Source organism: Suricata suricatta, chromosome 16 (assembly GCF_006229205.1).
Source record: "Suricata suricatta isolate VVHF042 chromosome 16, meerkat_22Aug2017_6uvM2_HiC, whole genome shotgun sequence".
Taxonomy (NCBI): domain Eukaryota; kingdom Metazoa; phylum Chordata; class Mammalia; order Carnivora; family Herpestidae; genus Suricata; species Suricata suricatta.
Genome location: NC_043715.1, coordinates 58496000 through 58518510, shown reverse-complemented (window position 1 = coordinate 58518510; position 22511 = coordinate 58496000). Strand labels below are relative to the sequence as shown.

General features: G+C 46.6%; 1 long non-coding RNA gene across 2 annotated transcripts in view; it reads left to right on the top strand.

The window, feature by feature from the left end:
• Window positions 1–978, top strand: part of LOC115280322 — a 35069-nt gene extending 34091 nt beyond the window's left edge. For both annotated transcript variants that reach the window (XR_003903740.1, XR_003903739.1), the window contains one exon: window positions 722–978. This is a non-coding gene — a long non-coding RNA (uncharacterized LOC115280322). The remainder of the gene's footprint in view (window positions 1–721) is intronic.
• The last annotated feature ends 21533 nt before the right edge of the window (window positions 979–22511 follow it).

Sequence of the window (22511 nt, the reverse complement as noted above, 5' to 3'; positions counted from 1 at the left end):
AAACCTAATGGAGGACCAGGGGGAGGGGAAGAGGGAAAGAGAGTTGGGGAGAGAGAGGGATGCAAAACTTGAGAGACTATTGAATACTGAAAATGAACTGAGGGTTGAAGGGGGAGGGGGAGGGGGGAAAAGAGGTGGTGGTGATGGAGGAGGGCACTTGTGGGGAAGAGCACTGGGTGTTGTATGGAAACCAATTTGATAATAAACTATTTAAAAAATAAATAAAAACTATTAAAAAATAATATTCTCTATTCTAGCCAACCTGGAGGACAGACCTCTTTTTCTTTGAACTAAAAAGGGCTCATGGGGCACTTGGGTGGTTCAGTCAGTTGAGTGTCCAGCTTCGGCTCAGGTCATGATCTTGCGGTTAATGGGTTCAGGCCCCACATTGGGCTCTGTGCTGACAGCTAGCTTAGAGCCTGGAGCCTGCTTCAGATTGTGTGTCTGCCTCTCTCTCTGACCCTCCCCTGCTCAAGCTCTCTCTCTCTCTCTCTCTCTCTCTCTCTCTCTCTCTCAAAAATAAATAAAACATTTAAAAAAATTTAAAAATACCCATATGGCTCATTCTTTACCTCATTCAAGTAGTTTCTCAACAGCTCTTATTAGGGAGAACCTCCTCCCCCCTTACTTTGCTATGTAATATTATATTCCATTGTCTTCTTGTTTTTGTTGTTTCACCACGTGCTGACTTACCATAGAACTTCGTGATTTTTTTTCATAGTACCTACCTGTGTTCTTTGAAGAATGCAAGCTGCGTGAAGACGATATGTCTCTTATGTCCCAAGGTCTCCCATTCACTGACAATACTACCTGAAGCAGCAGTTGCTCAATGAACATTTGTTAAACCTGTGAATAAACAGGACACCTCAACTTTGTGTTCATTTTTACAAATCTGGCTGTTGTAAATATCCACTTCAACTCTCCTTCCACCTTGGTATTGCTTAATGTTTTTGAGAATAAAAGCCCTGATAAAAATTCTCTAAGATCTTAACTTTCTTCAAGGTTCCCTGATATTTCCCGAGCTATGTCTGATACTGTCAAATAACTGCATAAACGTTTTAACTCATTTTCTGAAATTTTCATTTTAAAAAACTTTTGAGATAATCCCAATTCTCCATGTAGAACTGTCCCTGCAATTACTGGAAATTAATAATCACCTTGCAGTGAAGAGAGGAGATCCTGGGTCTCAAATGCCCCATCTCAGAATTCAGATGCTCCCTTTCGACTTTGACCTTTACTGACTAGCAATAGTTGGGGTAGAGAGAGAGCAGTTTGTGTTGCTCTGAGCTTATCAACAATGATGTAATCAGCTAGGAATCCCTGAGGTTCAGTACCACTGTGAAAGCCCTCATAGATAGTTCCCTAGAGCCAAAGTTATGGTTGGACCATCCCTCGCGGTTTTTATTATGATTGCAGGATGCACGTCAGGGAAAACCATCAAGAAGCTTTGAAAAAAACCAAGGTTATTTACTCACAGGTCATGAGACATACAAAGCACACCCAAGGTCCACACAAGGAGGACATAATTAGAGAGAGGGAGGGAGTTTGGATCTGGATCTACTGTCTGTGAGTGGGCTCCCTCTCTATTGGAGAAATTAAAACAGAGGAGTGGGAATTAGGGCACAAATGGAAAAACAGGGTCACTTAAATGGTCAGTTATTTAGGTTACCTGGGGCTTTATCCTAGTTATTTTACTAGTAGCTGTGTTCTATAGCTGGGAATAGGCTTTTTCCTGATGGATGTCTTTGAAATTGATGTCTTGGTGATCAAAAGGTTATTGTCAGTCCCTTATACTACAGGGAGGGATGGATAGGTGAAGCACAAGGAATTTTTAGATCACTGAAACTTCTCTATATGATATTATAATGGTGGATACTTGTCATTATACATTTGTTCAAGCCCAGAGAATGTACAACACCAAGAGTGAAACCTTACACAGCTATGGGGTTTGGATGATAATGATAGATCCATGAAGGGTCATTAGTTGTAACAAATATACCACTCTTATTGGGGTATACTGGTAACGGGGACCTTTGGAGGGAAGGCAGAGATATAAGGGAAATCTGTACCTTTTGCTCAATTTTGCTGTGATCCTTAAACTTTCATAAACAAATAAAGTCTATTACACACACAGGAAGATAGCATTAGTTAAGTTGTTCTTAGATTGAGATGTTTCTCAGATTGCTAAAAGAAATTGAATGTTATCTTAGTATATGGAGTAAAACATATGGATAAAAAGTGTTTTTCAGTGTGTAGGACACAATCACTGACGATATAGGTAAGGTTGGAGTTTTCTGTGGGATCCAGGCGCAGAGCTTCCCTTTGTCCACCGGCTTCAGGGCGGTCTGACATCCCTCTTCTTCCTTCCCCGTCAAGACCCTCTATGGAGTCTCTCTAGTCTTCCTGACCAAACATAATGAAACACAACGTTTAATAGCGCCTTAGGCCACAGCATTTGACGAGCAATAATATAACATTTCCAGCTATACAAGGACTCATCTTATGACTGAATGATTATGGGATGATAAGGCCACTTATGTTAAACAGATCTGGAAGCATCTCACACGAGATTTTTAACCTCTGGGAGCATGCTGACTTGATGGAGTCTGAAACAATGTCCTTCCTATGCCTTTGTCAAGGAGCGAAGCCTCTTCCTCCCTTGAGGTACGGACACCATTCCCCAGCTTCCCTTGCAGTGCCACGCAGCCAGGTCAGGATAGAGAATGAGCTCTCCGGCCACCTCCCGAGCGCTGGGACCATATTACCCAGAAGACTGTGCGTCAAGAGGAGCCAATGGCGGATCAGGACGAGGCATACCTGTGCGTACGCATCGCGTGGGCGGGACTTCCGGTCCCTTACTCCGGCCGGCTTTTTGGAGTTGTTGGGGATGGCTGGCGACAGGTTGAGACGGGGGTGACAGGACGGAATAGGGGTGAAAAGAGTCCTCCTCACGGCCTGGACGCAGGCTCGCGGCTCGCCAACGCCGCCCGGGCTGCCCGACGCCGGGGCTGGGACAAGGACTGCCGGCCCGGTGTCCGCTGCGGCCGGAGTCCGATGGCAGCGGCTGCACGCTGGGACCCGGCTCAGGTAAACGCGCCGCCCCGGGCCCTCCCCCCACCCAGACCCACGGGACCCGAGCGCAGGGCACCTGCTCGCGGCCCGGGCCGCGGTGCACAGGCCGGGGAGGCGCTCGTGAGCTGGGACCGCGTGTCTGAGCGCCGGCGTGACGGGGTGCGGGAGCGGGCTGCAGGGGAGGGGCGCATGGTGAGGAGAGTGGCACAGGGTGAGGAAGGCCCGAAGTGGGAGGATTCCGGGTGTGGGGTCCGTCTTCTGCCATCGGGGAACAGAGGGTGTGCGGCGGAGTCGCGGGGGGACTGGCGGGCTGGAGGGTTGTCCCTTCCTATGAGGACTCTAGACGCCAAGGAGAGTTCTGGCCAAAGGAGGGACACGATCTCCCTTAGGGTTGTGACTCCCCCAAGGAGTTCAAGGGAAGAGCAGATTCAAGGAAGATGGGGAGTTCGTTGAGGCACTGGGAGGTGGGATCTTTGTGCAAGGTCACACAGTTGGTAAAAGTGCCATAGCGAGCCCTGACGCCCAGTGGTTAGACAGCCAGCCTGAGGTCACTCGGCTCCAGGACCTGGGGAGGGTAGAGATGGAGCAGGAGCCCAGCAACCTCTTCCACCACCGTAGCAGAAGACCTCCCTTTCCCCGCAGAGTACCAGGACCGCAGAAGTACCGCCGGAGCCAACACAGGTATGTAGAGGGGGCCCTAATCCCTTTCTGGCGCTCACCGCCACTCAGACGTTCTCTGGATTGTGGTGTCCTGGGACTCTTATGTGCCGTTTTCCCAGTGCTCAGGTCCGGAGACCCTAGAGAAATCCCCATGTCAGGGGTTATATCTTTGGGTCTGGGGACACTAGAGGAATCCCATCTCAGGGTTCTGACCAACGTGAACAAGTGTGTAGAGTTAACCCAGGACCAGGTACCAGGAAGTGCAAACACATAAAGGTAAAGCTGAGTCGGGCTCTTCAGGAGCCATGGGTCTCCTTTTCTGATATGAACAAAGAGCAGGTGTCAGGACAGGAATGACTGCCTGAAAAGTTGGGTGTCTATTCTGGAGGTACCAAGAGGTTTGGGCCAGAGGAGAGAGGTAATTTTAGCTAGGCGGAAACAGTCTCCTTCTGACTGTAAAGTGGAGAACAGACCATGGGAATGAGAGAGGAGCAATGAAAACCAGGGTGGAAGCTACTACCATAGTCTAGGTGAGTGTTAATGGATCAGGGCTGGGTTTAGGGAAGTTGCATTTCTGGGGATGCAACCATGGGATGCAAGTTTTAAAAAGGGGAAACTAGATTTTCTAATGTGGGTGTTAAGCAAGGCAAACGGAGGTATCAGGGATCACCCAAGGTGTTTGATCTTTGCAGCTGTAGGGATGGAAGTTCCAACTGAGATGAAGTTGGTAGCAGGAATAATATTCACTGGGACTATCAGGAGCTTTGTTTTGGCCATGTTAAGAATCTGAGGTATTTTCAGACACCCCTTAGTGGAGGCGTCCAATTGGCATCTAGAAACACAAGTTGGGAAATCAAAAGAGCGGTTCAAATTGGAGACATTCAAAAGGTGGTAGTTACTGTGTGGGCCCAAGTAAGGAAACTGTGGTTACATTTAGGAGATAAAATCTTCATGTTGATGGTCATGAAGCTGTTTATGGGCCAGGAGGTGGAGGGTAGGGGCTGAGCACTAGGTCTCTTGCTTGGGACCTGAGTGATGGTATTGGAATTCTTAAGTGCAGGCGAGGGAGGTATGTGGCTCCCTAGGTAGGGTGTATCAGACAGACTAGTCTGGCAGGTGGCCAAGGCTTCCAGAATAAGAGTGGACATGTAAGAGATGTAGAGAGTAGGGGTACCTGAGGCACGATGCCACTCGGGCCAGAGTGCTTATTCACGTCTCTATGGATTCACCACGATTTGTGGAGGATTTTGGTTGCATTCAGCTTGGTGGGTTTGATCAGTGGCAAATATGTGGTCATTTGTGAGAATCAGTAGGACTGGGGCGGGTGATACATGGACTGGGTGCTGAATGAGGGTTAGGTAGACAGAGAAGGTTGTCGTTGCTGAGGTGCCAGCTTGTATAGCACAGAAATGGAAGAGGGCCCTGGTATTGAGATCCACAGCTGGTTTTGTGTGGCCGAGTCTCAGGCGTCGAGCAGAGCCACGTAGGGAGGCCTTTGCAGAAGGATTAAGTTTTTCCAACTCTAGTGGGATCTCTGGGCATTCTGGGCTAGTATGGTTTCTATCTGAATTTGCCAAGCAGCTCTGGATGTTTTCTGCTAAGTTTATGTTATGGCCTAAAATAAAGGCCCATTTTTATGTGCTGCCTTGACACCCATTGAAACCGCAAGTCCCTGACCTGGCCAAGAGTGTAATCATGGGTAAAGTCTCCTAGCCAGGCATCCCTTTTCATCAAGGGGACCAGAGCACTGCCTGCTTCTGACTTTGAGGTGAGCTTCACTTCTCCACCGGCCCATGGAGTTATTCCCACAAGCCGTTCACCTTGTCCTGTGGGAACCAGATGGTACACCAACTCTTGATCTTGTAAGACTTGCGTCTCACAGCCCCTGGTCATTCACTCTTTTCCAGTGCACAACATTCACTCGTCCCTGTCAGGCGGGCGGTGTCCTCCCTTCCCGGCTGTGAGTATGTGTAATAAAACGCTGTTGATCGCATCTGTCCAGTGTCCGGTACTTTGTGTTTGGCCGTCCCCGTAATTTAGGACAGGAATTCTGCTCTTACCAGTGGCATAAAGCAGGACTAACTAAAACAAAAGTGACTTATAGGGAGACCAGGGAGACGCCTGTGCTGTCAGTGTAGGAATGTGAGGCTGTGCATTCTAAAGAATACTTGGAGAGAGAGTATGTCTGATGGCCCTAGGGCCCTAGGGATGAGACTTATGCAATAGATCATATCAGGCCGGAGGAGCCACTTGACAGAAGTGGGTGCGTTCGGCCAGCCAGGGCCACAGCTTAGACATCTAGTCACCTGCATCCTGCCGCTGCTGATCAGACTTCGTGCCTGGTGAGCCCACGGGGCTGTCCCAGGGCCTGGTGTGTTCCCTGAGGTGGAGGCTTGGGGGGGAGAGCGCGCTTGGGTAGATGTGTACAGGATGGATTGTGGGTACTCAGGAGGGGGACTGTTGGTTGTTTCATCTGCCACCATCGTGACAGGACACTGTGACCTTTGAAGACGTGGCTATGTACTTGTCCCAGCAGGAGTTGGGTCTCTTTGATGAGGTTCAGAGACACTTATACCACGATGTGATGCTGGAAACTTCGAACTTTTAATCTCCCTGGGTAAGTCCCTCACACCCACCCCTGTACCCTTAGATGTTCTCTGCTTTTCCCTTTTTTCCCCAGGGGCTCGTCTGTCCTTCCCGTGTCAGGGCCTCGGGCACCCCAGGTGTTGCTGTGGCCGGGGAGGCTGAGGCGCGTGCGCTGGCCTCTCCCGGAGCAACCCAGCACAGGGTCTAGTTGATTTGACTTCGCTTGCCCTCTTCCAGGCCTGTGACTCTGTCCAGATCCAAGGCACCAGAATACACCAGCTCCTACTTCTTTCCTCTAGCTGATGTTTCTCCATGCCGGCTGGGCCAGGAATTGCTAACACTGACGCGGTTACGGCTGTGTGAACCATGGTCTTTTCTTGCGGGACACTCTTCTGAAGGTTTCTGTAATCATTGTTCCCCACTGTGGTCCGTCACGTGCTGAGTTGTGGCCCTGTACTGTGTGCTCTTTTGTAAGGTCTTTCCCTTTGTAACTTCATGACACAGGTGCCATGTACTTGCTCATCTTGGGGGGAGGGTGGAGAACCTTTAAGCAGTTCACAAATGGCTGTTCAGCCACAGCAAGATGGGTTCAGGGGGACCGTGATCTTGAGGAGGTGCCTGGGAGAGGGTGTAACACCGGGGCCGTGTTGAGATTGCAGCAGGAGTCTGTGTTCTGTAGTTGGTGTTTTGGTGCCAGTGGGCACTCTTCATCTCTGCTGTTGCTTCCCCAGTCTTGACGCTTGGCCCACTTGTCAGCTCTGCGTGTCCCTTCCTCTTTCACATCCGGTGCAGGACCGATCTGTCCCTTTCTGGACTCCATGTCTTACTGACCTCTCTCGCTGTTCCCTTTTGCAGTGCTTCCTCGCATCGACTGCTCTGTGTTTTGTCAGGGGTGTGCGTGTGTCTTCAAATAGTACTTGACCGTGAGATGCTCTGTTGCAGTCAGATTTTCCTGGTTCTGGACGTAAGCTTCTTCACAGTGGTGACAGGTCCCCGGTAAACAAGTGCCTGCCGGAGCTCTTTGCACAGAAGCCAGTTACAGACCCTGCTCTCCTGCTCATCACACATCTCATCGTGTCCTTCGCCATTGGGCCCCTTCCCCGGCTTCTGCGCTCTACTTCCTTGCAGCGGAGCAGCTCCGTCCTCACCTGGAACCCATTCTGGTTTTGCAGGCAATCCCTGGACTTGTCCTGAGTTTGCCGAGCACATTCTTGTGCGTGGGCCGTCCCTCCGACTGCAGTCAGCGTGGACTCCTCCGCATTTGGATCCTTTTAGGTGGTTGGTGTAGAGGGGGCCATGAGGAAGAGGAGTTCAGTAGGCATGTCACAGTGCCGGACTCCAAGGCAGGTGTGGGGCCCTGGAGGCCACTCCCGTGAGGTGTGTAGCTTTGTCCTGAGGGACATTTTGCACTTGGCTTCACCAGGGAGCACATACCAGGCAGAGGCCGTACGCCCATGGGGCAAGTGGGCAAATTTCTGGCAAATAAGGTAGTGAGAAAACAAAGGAGGATCATATGTTGTGCCACAAAACATTCTTAACAAATTTAAGAAGGTTGAAATAACATCTAGTATCTTTTCCAACCACCGTGGTATTAAATTAGAAATAAACAACAGGAGGAAAATGGGAGAACTCACAAATAAATGGAAATTAAACAACACACTCCTGAACAACCAGTGGGTCAAAGAAGAAATCAAAAGGGAAATAAAAAATTACCTTGAAACAAATGAAAATGAAAACGCAACATACCAGAATGTATTGGGTGCAGGGAAAGCAGTTACAAGGAAAGATTATGGATCTAAATGCCTACATTAAGATAAAAGATGGATCTCAAATAAACAACTTTACTTTATACTGCCAGGAATTAGTAAAAGAATAAGCCCCAAATTAGCTGAAGAAAATAAATGATAAAGATTAGACCAGAAATAAATGAAATAGAGTCTAGGAAAACAATGGAAATGATCAGTGAAACCAATCATTCTTTTAATGTTTATTTACTTTGAGAGAGAGTAAGCAGGGGAGGGGCAGAAAGAGGGAGAGAGAAGGAATCTGAAGCAGGCTCTGTGCTATCAGTGCAGATCCCAACGTGGGGCTTGTAGATCCCAACGTGGGGCTTGATCTCACAAACCATGAGGTCATGACCTGAGCCAAATCAAGAGCCAGACACTTAACTGACTGAGCCACCCAAGTGCCCCTCTTTTTTTTTTTTTTTATGTTTGTTTGAGAGAGAGAATAATTGTTTTTTGTTTAATTTTTTAAAATGTTTTTTATTTATTTTTGAGAGATGGAGAGAGACAGCGTGAGCAGGGGAGGGTTAGAGAGAGAGGAAGATATAGAATCCGAAGCAGGCTCCAGACTCTGAGCTAGCTGTCAGCACAGAGCCCCATGCGGGGCTCGAATCCACTAACCGTGAGATCTTGACCTGAACTGAAGCCGGATTCTTAACTGATTGAGCTACCCAGGCGCCCCTGTTTTGTTTTAAGAAAAGCAAAATTGACAAAACTAGCTAGATTAGCCAAGATAAAAACCAGAAAGGATCCAATAAAAATAATATATAAAGTGGAAGCTTTAGGTGATAGCCCAGAAATAAAAGGATCACAAAGGACTACTGTGATCAATTCTGGAACACTGAATAAGAAGACAAAAGCAGTAAGGTTTGGGGCTTTGAGGTCTATCTGGTGACAGCAATGACTGAAAAACTGGCCTGTGCCCTAGATGAGAGCTGTTGAACGGCTAGTTACAGGGAGAAAACCAAACGTTCGCATATTTTCCTGGAGTTGGGAAGAGAGCTCCCCACGTCACGGACATCGGCGTGTCGTTCACATTCTGTCAGGACAGAATCCCACAGTCCCTTCGGTGTTAGGTGGCGTTTCATTCGAAGCAGCGTTCCTTCTCTCAAAGACGGAACTCCTACGAGATTTGTAATTTATAATTCATGACCACTTATACCATTTGTAACACAAGGGAACTCATAGTAAAACATCAGTTGCCTCATCCCTGGAATCCAGTCACTTCGACTAGAAATAGAACTTAAAAGGTTTCCTTGAAGCACAGTAGTTGTGAGTAGAAGGAATGAGATGAGCAAAGGGGTCGAGAGACAGGATAAGATTAGATGAAAGTTGCGTGTGTTAGGAAAAACATTTTAGGAAAATATTTGAATTTTGAAACTCAGAAAACTCTTAAAACGTTTGCTCTCTGAAGTAACTCAGTCTCTTCCTGAAGTTCGTATTTTCTCCCTTTGAGAGGGGAGGGAAGGCTTTTCTCTTGCAGGTCACAGGATTTTTTCCTATGGAAGCACAATCCTGATCTCTTAAGCGTGTCCTCAGCCAGCTAGAGGAGCATTAGTCCGAATTCAGAGAGCGTCGTGAGATTTGGAGCCTCTGCCTGAATTGGGGGCCTCCCGCACGCGGTGCCCCCTCATCGGCAAGAGTGCGTTCCGGCAACGGCCGCCGCTCCGCAACGTGGAGAGCGACAGGAGGCTTCACAAGGCACAAGGACAGCGGGCGGAAGAAAGATACAACCTGATTGCACTGCAAAGATTAGGTTTCCCAACTACGTCAAAACTACAACTCCATACCTGAGACTTCTACCAAATCATGTGAAAAACAGAAAGTGTCTGACACCTAGGACAGCTCCGCAACATTTCGTCCTCATTTGCCAGGAATAAAGCCACACGAAGACTATTCCAAGTCTGAGGAGCCACTCCAGATGCCTCCGCGTTCTCCTGTGTCCCCCCTTCTGGAAGTTCAGTACACTTTTACAAGTGCATACAGTTAGTAAGTTACATCTGGCCAGGTGTGACCTTGGGTCACAGGTAGCAGGCACATAGGGTAAAGCAAGAGTGAGTGATACAGTAGACAGAGGTGGGAGAGGAGGCGGAGGGAGAAGGAATAAGAAATGAATCATGTTCAGGGCTCCTGGGGCGCTCAGTCGGTGAAGCGACTGACTTCAGCTCAGGTCATGATCTCACAGTTCGTGGGTTCGAGCCCCGCGTCAGGCTCTGTGCAGACAGCTCAGAGCCAGGAGCCTGCTTCAGATTCTGTGTCTCCTCTCCCTGCCCCTTCCTCACTCATGCTCTGTTTCTCTCTGTATCAGTATAAATAAACAAAAACAAGAAAACAAAGAATGTGGTAGATTTCTTAAAAAAAGAAATGAATCATGTTAGAAGCCACAGATTTTTAAAAAAATATCAGAAAGTGGCACAATTCTGGAAAATGAGAGATGTGTTTTTTTTGACTATAGGAAACATGCAATGTCTCCTCACGAAAGTCCTATTTGAGTCAATTATTTCCTCACGCTATAGAGAATAAGCAGTTCGCTAGAAAAACCAGGAGGCAAACTAAAGGGTGAAGCTAAAGCCTAGCCGGCTGAGCGTCAGATTCTACGACAGACGGGCACTGAGTCTGCAGTCGGGAGGGAAGGGACTGCGTGTCAGGAATGGGACAAAAGTACATTTTCTAACAATTGAAATGGACTTAAAAGGAGACTAATCAGTACAGAATTCTAGTAGAGGTTTATTTTGCCGAAGCAGCAAAGTCTCTGTGCCCTGATGTGAAAGTATTGTTGATGGGAACAGTTTTTGGAAGCAGGATGGATTCCCACAGAAAAGAATGCATTCAGAAACAGCAGGACAGGGGCGCCCTGGGGTGCTGTGCTGCAGGTACAGTATTCCTTTCTGTGCCCTAGTCTCTGTTGGGTTCTGAGCCTGGCACCCCCCCCCCCCATCAAGATAACCTCCAAGGGTCTGTGCTTACAGCTGTGTATTGAGGATCTGTGTGTATGTGCCTAGGACCCTCCCACAACTTCCTTCGAGAATCCTGTGCTAATATCCTAAAGCTCAGATTCATAATTCAGTTGGATGATATTCAGTCATTGGTCAGTTTCTAGAATCTAATTTGTTTTAATGTTTTATTTATTTCTTATACAGAGAGAGACAGAGCATGAGAGGAGGAGGGGCAGAGAGAGAAGGAGACACAGAACCTGAAGCAGGCTCCAGGCTCTGAGCTGGCTGTCAGCACAGAGCCTGATGCGGGGCTCGAACCCACGAACGTGAGATCTGACCTGAGCCGGAGTCGGAGGCCTAACCGACTGAGCCACCCAGGCGCCCAGTTTCTAGAATCTAGAATTGCTTTCAAGGTTCTGAATAATTGTGAGGAGCTAAGAATAATCAGTGAAGACTTTTGCCCTCACATCCTACAATCTAACAGTATGTAGAGAGTGACTAAAATTTCTTCTCAAGTAACTAACTGCAGGACATTTTTATTAGAAACCTATTTTTCACATTGAGTTTCACCGAGATTAAAGGGGAAAGGAGCTACTGACACATGCATTCCAAGCCCCAAAATGTGTACATTTCCCCATTTAATTATGTAAAAGCTTTTAATTAAAAGTGTGATAATTTCTTTTTAAGTTTTAAATAAATGTATTTTATAAAGTTTATTTATTTTGAGAGAGAAAGAGAGGGAAAGAGAATCCCAAGCAGGCTCCACAGTGTCAGCATGGAGCCTGATCTCACAAACTGTGAGACCATGACCTGAGCCGAAATCAAAAGTTGGACGCCTAACCCAATGAGCCATCCAGGTGTCCCATTAAAATAAACTTATTAAGGGGCACCTGGGTGGCTCAGTTGGTTAAGCGCCTGACTTCAGCTCAGTCATGATCTCATCATTCATGGGTTTGAGCCCCGTGGCGGGCTCTGTGCTGACAGCTCGGAGCCTGGAGCTACTTCAGATTCTGTGTCTCCCTTTCTCTCTGCCCCTTCCCACCATTCATACTCTGTCTCTGTCTCTCAAAAATGGATAAATGTTAAAAAAAAATTTTAAATAAAATTACTAAAAGTTAAAAAAAATGTTTAATGTTTATTTTTGAGAGAGAGAAAGAGAACCGGGGAGGGGCAGAAAGAGCCAAAGCCAGGCTCCAGGCTCTGAGTTATCAGCACAGAGCCCGACATGCGGCTCGATCCCATGAACAGTGATATTGTGACATAAGCCAAAGTTGGATGCTTAACTGACTGAGCCACCCAGGCACCCCTAAAAAAAATTTATTTTAGAGTAGTTTTTTGTTTTTGTTTTTTGTTTGTTTGTTTTGAGAGACAGAGAGGTGCAGCACAAGCAGGGAAGGGTCAGAGAGAGGAAGATACAGAATCCGAAACATGCCAGGCTCTGAGCTAGCTGTCAGCACAGAGCCCGACATAGGGCTCGAACCCAGGAACCATGAGATCCTGACCTGAGCCGAAGCCGGAGGCTTAAGTGACTGAGCAACCCAGGCGTCCCAATTTTAGAGTAGTTTTAGATTCACTGCAAAATAGAGCAGAAAGTTCAGGGAGTTCCTGTACACTGCCCGCCTGTCCCGGATGCACAGCCTCCCCAACTGTGAATATCCAATATTAGGGATGTTCGTTTGTTACAATCAACGAACCTAAACTGACACATCATTATCACTCAAAGTAAATAGTTGAGTTTATTTTCATAGTTTAAATTAGAGTTTGCTTTTGGTGGTGTACGTTGTATGGATTTGACACATGTATAATGGTATCATCATAATGCCACATGGAATAATTTTCCTCCCAACAGTCCATGCTCCGTGTGTTCATCCACCCTGTGCCTTAACCCCTGGAAACCACTGATCTTTTTACTGTCTCCAAAGTTTTGTCTTTTCCTAAATATTATATATTTGGAATCACACAGCATGTAGCCTTTTCAGATTATTTTCTTTCACTTAACAATATTACTTTTGGTTCCTGTATGTCTTTTTCATGGCTTGAAAGTTCATTTCTTTCTAGTGCTAGGTAATATTCCATTGTATGAATGTACTAGGGTTTATATATCCATTCATCCATTAAAGCAAATCCTGGTTGCCTCCCAGTTTGGCTATGAATAAAGCTACTGTGAACATCTGTGTGCAGGTTTTTGTGTGGATATGTTTTCAACCCATTTGAGTAAATACCAAGGAGTGTGCTTACTGGATTGTGCGGTAGGAGTATGTTTGGTTGTGTTAGACACGGTCAGACTATTCCCGAGTGTCTGTGCCAGTGTGTACTCCTACCAGAACTGAATGAGAGTTCCTGCTGCTCCACATTCTCACCAGGATTTGATGTCAGTGTTTTGCATATTGGCAATTCTATTAGATGTGCAGCAGTAGCTTACTGTCTTGATTTGCTATTTCTTCATGACATGATGTTGAACATTATTTCATATGCTCAGTGGCAATGTGTGTATCTTCTTTGGTGAGCTGTTAAGGTCTTTTGCTCATTTTTTAAAGTTATGTTTTTGCCCATTTGTAAATGGAGTGCTTGTTTTGTTACTGTGGAGTTTTAAGAGTTCTTTGTATGCATTCGATAACAGTCTTTGTTGAGATGTGTTCTTTGCAAATGTTTTCTTCTGGTCTGTGGCTTGTCTTCTATTCTCTTGACATTGTCTTTTGCTGAGCAGAAGTTTTGAATTTTAATGAAGTCCAGCTTATCAAGTTATTTCTGTAATGTATTGTGCCTTTGGTTTTGTATTGAAAAAGTTATCACCATCTCCAAGGTTGTCTAAGTTTTTTCCCTACGTTTCCTTCTAGGAATTTTATAGTCGTTCTTGTTGTTGTTACACATTTAGGTCTTTGATCCACATTGAGTTCATTTTTGTGAAGGGAATAAAGACTATGTCTAGATTTTTTGTTTTAGCTGTGGATGTCCAGGTGTTCCCACTTATTTGTTGAAAAGGAAAAGATCTGTACTCCATTGCATTGCTTTTGTTACTTTCTCAGAGATCAGTTGACCATAGATCAGCTCACTATTCTGTTCCATTAATCTTTTAATAGATTCTTTAGCCAGCAACACATTGTCTTGGTCACTGTTGCTTTATTTTTTTTAATGTTTGTTTATTTTTGAGAGAGACAGAGAATAGGCAGGGGAGGGACAGAGAAAGTAGCTGAAGTCGGATGTTGTTGAAGTCAGATGCTTAACCAACTGAGCCACCCCGACACCCCTGTCACTGTTGGTTTATAGTAATCTTGAAGTTGGATAGTCTCAGTCTTTGATTTTGTTCTTTTTCTTGAATATTAAATTAATGAGCTATGTTGGTTCTTTTGCCTCCATACAAACTTTAGAATCGTTTTGTCAATATCCACAAAATAACTTGCTGGGATTTATATTAAGAGTGTGTTGAATATATAGATAAATTTGAGAAAAACTGACATCTAGACAATAGTGAGTCTTCCTGTTCATGAACCTGGTATATCTCTCCATTGAATTTCATTTTGGGGGTACTAATGTAAATGGTAATACTTTTTATTTCAAATTCCATTTGTTCATTGCTAGTGTGAAACAATGATTTATAAGAACTACTGTTATATATTATATCATTTTTCAGCTATATTGGTCTTCATCCACAGTTCCTGAAAATGGTTCAGAGCCATAAAGGTAAAATGAGTATCTTGTTATTAGTGAAGGTGATTTTTCCTTTCTGAACCCACCCAGGGCCAGGGTCAAGTTGTCAGGAGGAGCGATCATGTGATAAAGGATTAGAACTTGGAATGCCTACCCTTCACCCCCACCTCCAGGGAAGGACAGGCTGGAGGTTTCATCAGCCAGTGGCCAATGACAGTCATGACTCTAATAAAGCCTTCATAAAAACCCAAGAGGACAGGCTTTTTGGTCCTTTTGGAGAAGTTTCACACTTGAGGAACCAGAACATTTCCATGTGCCACCAAGCCAGGACCCAAGCTCCATGATGTAAGAATTCTGGAGATGGATAGGCTTGATGGTTGCACAGGCCTTGATGACTCTTACTGCCACCAAATCGTGCACTTAAAAATGGTCAAAATGGTAAATTTTTCCTTATGTACATTTTCCCATAATAAAAAATGTTACTTGATGATGACTTTCTAAACTGTTAATGTTTTTCACTAATGATTTTTAATACTGTTTTTACATTTGTTTATTTTTGAGAGACGGAGACAGTGCATGAGTGGGGGAGGGGCAGAGAAAGAGAAAGACACACACAGAATCCGAAGCAGGCTCCAGGCTCTGAGCTGCCAGCACAGGGCCTGACACAGGGCTCGAACCCATGAACTGTGAGATCATGACCTGAGCCAAAGTCAGACGCTCACCCGAGCCACCCAGGCACCTCTGAATTTTAATTTTTAAAATAAACTTATTTTAGAGCAATTTTAGGTTCATAGCAAAATAGTGCAGAAAGTACAGGGAGTTCCTGTATACTGCCCGCCTGTCCCCAGATGCACAGCCTGTCCCAGCATGAACATCCTATCTTAGAGTGAGTCATCTGTCACAATGAATGAGCCTAAACCGACACATCGTTATCACCCATAGTTCATAGTCTAAATTAGAGTTCACTTTTGGTTTGTACATTCAGTGTCTTGGAGTTCTGAGGGAGGAGGAAATATTGGGGAAATAAACAAAATATCCTGCTGACCGAGAAAAGCTTTCCATACACAAGCAGAAGAGAAAGCAGTTTTATTATTAAATAAGCATTAAAGCGATGCCGTGTGCCTCACAGGCAATCCAATAAAGAGACTGTGACATCAGGAAGAAGCCTCACCTTTTTTGTATGGTCAGGCAGATACAACATGTTATGTACACATTCTTAAGAGAAGCGGGAACTTGGGGGGCCTGAGGGGCTCAGTTGGTTAAGCAGCAGGCTTCGGCTCAGGTCAGAGCTCACGGTTCGTGGGTTGGAGCCCCACGTTTGGCTCTGTGCTGACAGCTCAGAGCCTGGAGCCTATCTTTGGATTCTGTGTCTCCTCTCTCTGCCCCTCCCCTGCTTGCGATGTCTCTCTCTGTCTCTCAAAAATAAATAAAATGTAAAAAAAAAAAAAAGGGGGTGCCTGGGTGGCTCAGTCGTTTGAGTGTCTGACTTCGGCTCAGGTCATGATCTCACGGTTCGTGGGTTCGAGCCCCGCGTTGGGCTCTGTGCTGACAGCTAGCTCAGAGCCTGGAGCCTGCTTCGGATTCTGTGTCTCTTTCTCTCTCTGCCCCTCCCCTGTTCACACTCTGCCTCTCTCTGTCTCTCAAAAATTAATAAAATGTAAAAAAAAAAAATTTTTTTTAATTTTTAAAAAAATGTAAAAAAAAAAGCAAAGTGGGAACTAGCCCCTACGTGAGAGGCCATGACAGTGCGGTCTGCCACGTGGCTCACCCTGAGCTCACCGGGGTGGCCACTTGCACTTGCTCAGCGCCTTGATCTGAGTGAACCGTAACCTACGGCTGCCAGAAATGACTGTAGAGAGGGACAGAGCCTGCTTCTGGGAACAGTGTGTGGCTGTGGTCCTTGAGGGAAGGACAGCACAGCAAATGAGGGGTGCTCCCCCCGTCTGCCAGGGCGCTCTCTAGGCCCTGCTAGCGACGTGGAACCCAGACAGGGGAGGTGGGGGCAGCAGCGATCAGAAGCTGCAGTCCTGTGTGTGTGTCTTCTCGGGGGAGCCCTACCCGGACAGGCTGCTCTGAAACCGCGGCCCTGGAGGGGGAGACCCTCACGCTAGCATCGGAGGTCGGGTGCAGGTGGCCGCCAGCAGCTGCTGCGTCCCGTTGCCTCCTACAGAGGCAGTGTCCTCGCCTCAGGCTCTGGGGCTGAGGCCCCACTGGCCCTGCTGCAGAAGTTGGTGCCCTACCTGAGGCAGCCAAGCAGTGCTGGTCCCTCTCTTGCATGGGTGTCCATGAAATCTTGGGGACCTGCCCTTGGGTGAGGAGGTGGGAGCCTCAGGTGAACTGGAGCCCTGGGACCTGGTTGCCAGCCTCTAGGCCTTTGTGCTGTCATTACTTGCATTACTTGGTCTGGTTTTCTTCCCGTGGGGAGCCGCAGGCAGGCTTGACCAGCACCTGGGGCCGCTCTCACCTCGGAGGAGGTTTCTTTAGCCTTGGCGAAGGGGTCCTGCAGGGGCTGAGCGGTGACGGACACCCACAGTCGCTGCTTCACAGCAGGTGGCCGGGTTTAGCACACGCGGGGCGCAAAATGCAAAGCAGCCTTTAAAAGAAGGCAGCTTTAAGGGCGCCTGCGGGGGCTCAGGCAGTTAAGCATCCGATTCCCGCTCAGGTCATGATCTCAGGGTTCGGGAGTTCGAGACCTGCGTAGGACTCTGTCCTGACAGCTTGGAGCCTGGAGTCTGCTTCAGATTCTGTGTCTCCCTCTCTCTCTCTGCCCTTCCCCTGTTCATGCTCTGTCTCTCTCTCTCTAAAAATAAACAAACATTTACAAAATGTTATAAAAAGATTAAAAGAAGGCAGCTTTAGGGGTGGGTGGATGGCTCAGTTGATTAGGCATCTGACTCTCGGTTTCTGCTGCGGTCATGATTCCGTGGTTCCTGTGCTGACCGCTGTAGGGCCTGCTTGGGACCCTCTCTCCCTCTTGTCTCTCTCTCTCTGTCTCTCTCCTCTCTGTCTCTGTCTCTCTCTTGTCTCTCTCTCCCTTTCTCTCTCTCATCTCTCTCTGTCTCTTGTCTCTCTCTCTTGTCTCTCTCTCCTTTTCTCTCTCTCATCTCTCTCTGTCTCTTTCTCTCTCCCTCTCATCTCTCTCTGTCTCTTTCTCTCTCCCTCTCATCTCTCTCTGTCTCTGTCTCTTGTCTCTCCCTTTCTCTTGTCACTCTCTGTCTCTTGTCTCTCCCTTTCTCTCGTCACTCTCTGTCTCTTGTCTCTCTCTGTCTCGTCTCTCTCTTTCTCCCTCTCTCTCATCTCTCTCTGTCTCTGTCTGTCTCTCATCTCTCTCTCGTCTCTCTTGTCTCTCTCTTGTCTCTCTGTCTCTTGTCTCTCTCTTTCTCCCTCTCTCTTCTCTCTCTCTGTCGTCTTTCTGTCTCTGTCTCTTGTCTCTCTTTCTCTTTCCCTTGCTCTCATCTCTCTCTCTGTCTCTTTCTCTCACTTGTCTCTCTCTGTCTCATCTCTCTCTTGTCTCTGTCTCTGTCTCTCTTGTCTCTCATCTCTCTCATCTCTTTCTCTCTCTGTCTCTCTCATCTCTTTCTCCCCCTCTCTCTTGTGTCTCTCTGTCTCTGTCTCTCGTCTCTCTTTCTCTCTCTTGTCTCTGTCTCTCCTCTCTCATCTCTCTGTCTCTCTTGTCTCTCTTCCTCTCATCTCTCTGTCTCTGTCTCTCTCTTGTCTCTATATGTCTCTGTCTCTCTCTTATCTCTCTTTCTCTTTCTCATCTCTTTCTCTTGTCTCTCTCTGTCTCTTGTCTCTCTCTCTCCCCCTCTCTCTCTCCTATCTCTCTCTTTGTCTCTCTCATCTCTCTCTGTCTCTCATCTCTCTGGTCTCTCTCTTGTCTCTCTCTGTCTCTCTCTTGTCTATCTTTCTCCCCCTCTCTCTCTTGCCTCTCTCTTGTCTCTCTTGTCTCTCTTTCCCTTTCTCTCCCTCTCTCTCTCTTGTCTCTCTCTGTCTCTCATCTCTCTTGCCTCTCTGTCTCTTGTCTCTCTTGTCTCTCTTGTCTCTCTCTCCCTCTCTCTCTTTCTCATCTCTCTCGGTCTCTCGCTTTCTCTCTCCCTTTCTTGTCTCTCTGTCTCTCTCATTTCTCTCTGTTTCTATCTCTCATCTCTCTGTCTCTCTCTTGTCTCTCTCCCTCTCTCGTCTCTCATCTCTTATCTCTCTCTGTCTCTCTCTCTGCCTCTTGTCTATCTCTCTCTTGCCTCTCTCTCTTTTGTCTTTCTCATCTCTCTTTCTCTCTCCCCCTCTCTCATCTCTCTCTGTCATCTCTCTCTGTCTCTGTCTCTCTTTTGTCTCTCTGTCTCTCCCTCTCTCTCGTCTCTCTGTCTCTCTGTCTCTGTGCCTCTGTCTCTTTCTTGTCTCTCTTTCTCTGTCTCTCTCTTGACTCTCATCTCTCTCTCGTCTCTCTTGCCTCTCTCTGTCTCTCATCTCTCTGTCTCTCTCTTTCTCTATTGTCTCTCTCTCTGTCTCTATCTTCTCTCTTTCTCTCTCCCTCTCTTGTCTCTCTCTCTTGTCTATCTCTCTCTTGTCTCTCTCTGTCTCATCTCTCTCTCCCTGTCTCTTGTCTCTCTTTTTCTCTTGTCTCTCTCTCTTTCTCTCTCTTGTCTCTCTGTCTCTCTTGTCTCTCTCAGTCTCTTTCTCTTGTCTCTCTCGTCTCTCTCTCTCTCTCTTGTCTCTCTCTGTCTCTCTGTCTCTTTCTCATCTCTCTCTGTCACTATCTTCTCTCTTTTTCTTTCTCCCTCTCTTGTCTCTTTCTCTCTGTCTCTCATCTCTCTCTCCGTGTTTCTCTCTTGTCTCTCGTTTTCTCTTGTCTCTCTGTCTCTCTTTCTCTTGTCTCTCTGTCTCTCTCTTTCTCTCTTGTTTCTCTGTCTCTCTCTTTCTCTCGTCTCTCTCTTGTCTCCTCTCTCTCTTGTCTCTCTCTCTCTCTCTCTCGCCTCTCTCTCTCTTGTCTCTCTGTCTCATCTCTCTCTCCCTGTCTCTTGTCTCTCTTTTTCTCTTGTCTCTCTCTCTTTCTCTCTCTTGTCTCTCTGTCTCTCTTGTCTCTCTCAGTCTTTCTCTTGTCTCTCTCGTCTCTCTCTCTCTCTCTTTCTCTCTTGTCTCTCTCTGTCTCTCTGTCTCTTTCTCATCTCTCTCTGTCACTATCTTCTCTCTTTTTCTTTCTCCCTCTCTTGTCTCTTTCTCTCTCTCTCATCTCTCTCCGTGTCTCTCTCTTGTCTCTTGTTTTCTCTTGTCTCTCTGTCTCTCTCTCTTGTCTCTCTCTCTGTCTCTCTCTTTCTCTCTTGTTTCTCTGTCTCTCTTTCTCTCGTCTCTCTCTTGTCTCCTCTCTCTCTTGTCTCTCTCTCTCTCTCTCTCGCCTCTCTCTCTCTTGTCTCTCCCTCTCTCTCTCTTGTCTCTCTCTCTGTCTCTCAAAATAAATCAATAAACATTGAAAAAAAACCCCAAAAGGCAGCTTTATGTCTACAAGGTCTCAAGAGAAGGCAGTATCCGTAGGTGTTGGGTGTAAAATGAGAAAATAGCTTTAGGTTGTCCAAGATGTATTAAGTGAGGAAATCAAAACGTGGGCCAGTATACAAAGTCTGTTACTTTTTACTGAGAAAAACAACTTGTAAAGGAATGCGTTTGAACACCGAGTGGCACACCCCCGTGCAGATAGCGGTCTGCAAAGGCGTTTTTCTCCGGGAGGGAGAGCTGTCGCAGACTTCACCCCTGTCTCAGTAACTGTGTGTCAGCCTTCGCGTCAGGGAGAGTAGCCTGTCCTGACCGCGCCTTCCCCCCTCCCTCCCCCGCCCTTCAGAGATCCTGCAGAGGCTCCAACTGCTGTGAGGAACACTGTGACCTCATCCACAAAAGTCACACCAGTACATGGAATGTTATCAAACATGTATCAGAACCACCTAGAAAATCGTTAAAACAGATTCTAGGTCCTGATTCACAGAAAGCCCAGGTTAGTTTCTGAAATGTGAATGAACATTTTTTGTTGTTGTTTATTTTGGGAGAGAGTGAGCAAGTAGGGGAGGTGCGGGGAGAGGGAGACAGAGAGAATCTCCAGAAGCCTCTGTGCTGTCAGAGCAGAGCCTGGTGCAGGGCTCAGACGCACAAACCATGAGATCATGACCTGAGCCGAAACCAAGAGTCGGACACTTAACCAGTCGAGCCCCCCAGGAACCCAGGGAATGAGCATTTCTAACAAGTCACCGGTGACACTAATGGTGAAGGTCTAGGACTCAAACCCGAGAACCAGGGTTCTATGAGAAGTGAGGCCGCCTGGTTCCCGGCCTTGCAGTCTGTCACCGTGCAGAATGGCGGGCTCCCAGGGGCAGGGCCACGGTTTCTCACATGCATCCCTGCAGTGTCTCTGCGGTGAGCACGTCAGGCTCCCGGCGACTGGGCCCAAGACCCCCACTAGAAGCCCCGAGTGCTTTATCCAGGAAGCTCTCTACCCACAGCTTATCCCAAAAATACCCACACGCTCATCCCTCATATGTTACCCTTCAGGCTGTTGCTCAGTGGCCCTCCTGTCAGAGAGGCCCCTTTCTGCGCTATGTACTACGCATGCCCTACCTGTAAGCACGTTCACCTCATGGTCTTCCACTGTGCCTACCACATTCTAACATGCCATATGATTTCGTATTTCTTTCATGGTTTCCGTGACCTCCTTGTATAGAATATAACCCCCAGGAGGACAGGAATCTTTTGTCCCTTTTGTGTCCTGATGTCTCCTATGCATCTGCAATAAGTTTTTGAAGCCAAATACTCATCGATCATTTGTTAGAGCAGTGAATAAACAAGGCATTTAGCTTCCTTTCATTTTACATTTTTACAGTTCTACATGTTCCTCATGTCCCTGTTAGTTTTTCCTGAATGCCAGTATCGCTTCATTTCAAGAATGAATAAGAATAAAAATTTTGGACACAAAGTCTTCAGAATGATTGTTATAGTCACATGCTCAGCTTAATTGTATCTCTTCTCAGACATCACTGATATTTCTCTAAGATCTTTTTACCATCCACTAATATTTCCATTAAGACATTCCTGACACAAATTCTGAATCATTACATAGCCACTATTAATAGCTTTCTGTAATTTGCATTTTAGTTTTTCACAGATAATATCAATAACTCATGCAGGATATTTATTTCCTGTAATCATAGGGGAACTAATAACTACTTTCTAGTAATGAGGTGAAATCATGGAGTTCAGAGCACCCTTTTCATACCTGCTACATCTGAACACGGAAGCCACTGAAGCTATCAAAATAGAGGCTCTTCACGGTTCTAGTTTTGAGATTGATGTCAGATTTCCAAAAGAAAACAACTATTAGGCTATCAAAAAGTATACTAAATAGATAAATGTAGGCAAACATGTCGCTCACTAAGTTGGACACGATAATTTTCAGTCAAGGGAGATAGTTTCTGTAGTAATTACGGAGATCACCTTTGTATTCCTGCTTCAGGGTAGCCCAGAAGCCCTCTGTAATATTTCCTGTCACGACGCAACCTGTTTTTTTCTCTTGTCCCTGATCAAACATAGACCATTAAAAGGACCCTTCATACACTTCATAGTGTGTGGATTTGAATTGCAACGTGACATGGTAGCTTCTGCTACCAGGGTACACATTTTGTTTGAATGACTACGGATGGATGGTAAGTGCATCTGGATCCGTAGCCCCTGAGAGCAAACTGAACTTCACGAAGCCCGAAGTTAACACTTCAACAAACGCTTGGGTGGACAGCTGCAGGCAACACACGACACGCCCCTTTAGAAACTTGAATTCTGCTCTTTGAGGAGG